Source organism: Orycteropus afer, unplaced genomic scaffold (genome assembly GCF_000298275.1).
Source record: "Orycteropus afer afer isolate SDZICR_OR568_19922 unplaced genomic scaffold, OryAfe1.0 scaffold00036, whole genome shotgun sequence".
Taxonomy (NCBI): domain Eukaryota; kingdom Metazoa; phylum Chordata; class Mammalia; order Tubulidentata; family Orycteropodidae; genus Orycteropus; species Orycteropus afer.
Window position 1 is genome coordinate 1,811,413 of NW_006921623.1, and position 3,667 is coordinate 1,815,079.

Below are 3,667 nucleotides of genomic sequence, written 5' to 3' on the forward strand. Positions count from 1 at the left end.
AAAAAAAAAAAAAAAAAAAAATTTGGTTGATTACATATTGATTGTAAAAAAATTTAGAAAATATAATAAAAAGAAAATAAGAACTATCTCTAATTCCAATAACCATAGATAACAACTATTGGTATTTGGTATCATTGTGTCTAGGTTTTTCTACATTTTAGTACACTTTATAAAATGGGATCTTACTAGTTATACATAAAATTGTGTAACCTGTTTCTTTAATTAATATACTGTTTTGTCATTTGTTAATTTTCATCAACAGTTTTTAAGTCTTCATAGTGTACCATGGCTTCTATAATTATATAACTGGTCTTCTGGTGCTAAACATTTTGGGTGTTTCTCCTTTTTCCCTACTATTAACAGCACTGTAAGGAATAGCTCTGTAGCTCTATTTTAACCCAAATCCCTGATCACTTTTTAAAATAAATTTCTAAAAGTGGAACTACTGGGCAAAATGCTAAACCTTCTGATATAAACCATCCCTCAGAAAGGCTAACCCAATTACACTCCCACCACATCCAAATATGGGAGTATTCATTCCCTTGCACTCTCCTTTGAAACACTAATTATTAATAGATTTTCCATTTCTGTCAATTTTACAGACCAAAAGGAAACTGGCAAACTAGATTTTTCTTTCAACATTCACACTGGCCTTTTACATTTCTTCTTTTGTGAGTTATTTGCTGATTTTCTATTACCGAAGGGTTTTTTAGTTTTTAATTTTCTTTGTTGGCTTCTGCAATCAACTCCTAGTTTTCATTCTTCCTCAGTGGTGCCTCCTGTACAGTCTCCCCACATCTATACTCTGAATTGTTCATTTTAGCCAATTGCATCACTGTCTGCAGGGTTAATGAAGCCAGAAACCTCCAAGTCATCCTTGACCTTTCTTTTATTTTTTCCCACCTAATTGTCATCCAGTCCATCAGCAATTCTTAATTCTACCTCCAATCTACATCTTCTATCTATCCATTTTTCTTCCTCTCATCTTATTCTTCTCTAGTCTAAGTTACCTCATCTCTCACCCGTTCTACAGTAATAATCTTATAATCTACCCCTCTACTTCAATCATTGTTACCACAAGACCTTATCCATTTTTCACACAGTAGTCAACACTATCAAACCTTCCAGTGGCTTTCCATTGTATCATCTATCCAGTTGCTCAAGCCAGAAACCTATCCAATCCATTAGCAAGTCTCATTATGCTAGCTCTAAAACATACTAGGTTCTGTCTACTTCTCTCCATATATACAACCACCACCTTGGTCCAACCCATCAATATTTCTTTCCCAAACAGAAAAGATACAGGAACATGGCATTGTCCCTGTAAAAGAAAGCAAAAAAAGCAGAAGAAAAGAATTGCTAATCTAAGTGAGAATCGTTTGCCACCAAGCTCAAATATAATGATTTAAGTTGCTATTATCTACCAATAAGATTTGGCACAACTATTGAAACCTATTTTCAGAGTGTTAAGGAAATACTACAGTACCACAAACAGTTCTGTTTGTGAAACATCAGTGTCACACTGGAGAAAAATTTGAAAACCACTGGAATAAAGGTTGTATTTTGGAAATTCATAGAAAAAGAGAGAACTTAAGGTTATTAAACTTCATGAGACTAGGAGCTATGTTTGTCCTATTTACTGCTCTGCCACAGCTCCTAAGGCAGACAGAAGGTACTCAATAAAGTTTTTCTTTTTCTTTTTTGAATGAACTTTCAGTTACTTCTGAAGTATTCCAAGCTAAATACAATAAAACCAAATTCTGGTCATCAGTTAAACTACCACCAAAAATACCAGAATAATTACAATTAAAAAGCTTAACCTTACTTTCAAAATAAATATTACGGGGCAGCGACATATTAAAATGAACTAGACTACATAATCCCACTCAGCTTCCACTGTAACTTCCTCTACACAAAGGAAAACAGGTGCAAAAACCAGAGTTAAAGATCAAAAGGTGAGAAAGCAGCTTACAGTTTTTGCTTAGTTCATTTTTTAGAGGTCTGAGAAAAATGAGGGCAAATTTACCTTTAGAGAATATAATTCTTCAAATATCACCTCTAAGATAAAGCCAGGAAGCCAACTGTATTATATACGTATATAATAGGTACTTATATAGCAACAGCTCTTCTACAGAGTATTTAAGGGATTGCCTCCCTAACACCCAACTTGGGAACAAATTAGCCCATGTACATGGTTTTGAGGAAAACAATATATTCCCCAAATTACATCTGGTTAGTCTGTAGGTGGGTACCAAGATCATGCTGGCTTAAACACAGTACTTGCTTATCTTTCCAGAGTTGATTAGTCTGGGGATAATCAAATGACCTATACCAACCCAAAGTCAAACAAGAACTATGAGTTAAGTCCTCTGCTGCAGTCAAAGTCCACTGGGTGTTGTAGATGCCAAAATTCCATGTCATTTAGAAGTTAATCTTCACTGATATAATGAAAGTAATACCAGAAGAATCAGAGGTAAAAGATGAAATGTGCTGGCAGCATGGTTAACTCTGGTTTCTGTTCCTCAAGCTTGACTATATTCTTGCCCTTAACTGCAACTTGAATACTCATTTTTTCTAGAATTCTACAAGTCCACAAATTTTTACTTCAGGTTCAGTTATACAAGTTAATTTCTGTTTACAATAATAATTATATATATCTATCATATTTAACCAGCACTCGTCTATCATGACTTCATCTATCCCACAGAAGAAAACCAGGAATTAAGCCTTTAACACACCTTCACGATAGAAACACTCAACAAACTAGGAATAGAAGGAAATTTCCTCAATAAGAAAAGGACATCTACAAAAATCCCACAACCTACATCATACTTAATGGTTAAAGATTGAAAGCATTCCTCCTGAGATCACTAAGACAAGAATGCTTGCTTTCAACACTTCTATTCAATCTTGTTTTGTTACCTCTGTGCTGCTCTAACAGAAAATGGCACAAATGGGATGGCTTTAACAAACAGGAGTTTATTCTTACAGTTTGGAGGCTTTAAGTCCGAGTTCAAAGTGCCAGGCTCCAGGGGCTGAAAGTCCCTCAAGCTTGGGCTTTAGTTTTGCCTCCTGCTCCCGGCACTCTCTCAGCTACTGGCTGCTAAGGCTGACAAAGCCCAGGTTGACAAGTAAAAAGGCAAAGTCCCGATGTTACCAAACAACACGGCAGGCAGCTAATTTAAGTCCAGTGAAAGTCCCAAGATTGGCAGAGCATGGCAAGCTGCTGAACAACAACTCAGCTACATGCAGGGTTCAAGCATGCCATAAACTAGAGACCATTCCCAAAGCTGCTTCTTATATATAGGAAGCAGACCGTATCACTAAAGTAGCAACTTAGCTGCTTGAGGTAGATACCACCATGGAGTTGACTGCCAGTCTCATCACAGGGAATAACTACCACCAGCTGCCTAGCCACTCAACCAGGTCCAACCAAGTTGACACATAACCTTAACTATCATAAATCTGTACCAGAGGAGCCAAAAGCAATTAGGCAAGAAAAAGAAAGAAAATGTATCAAGATTGAAAAGGAAGAAGTAAAATTATCTGTTTGTAGATGACATGATTGTGTGAATAAAATATATTAAGGAAAACACTAAAAAAAAAAAAAAAAAAAAAAAAAAAAAAAAAAAAAGTTTAGCAAGGCTGCAGGATACAAGATCAAGAT

The 3,667-nt window shown here is 35.7% G+C and overlaps 1 protein-coding gene across 1 annotated transcript in view; it reads right to left on the minus strand.

The window, feature by feature from the left end:
• CBL (Cbl proto-oncogene) overlaps positions 1-3,667 on the minus strand; it is a 188,921-nt gene that overhangs the window by 92,159 nt on the left and 93,095 nt on the right. The window lies entirely within an intron of this gene.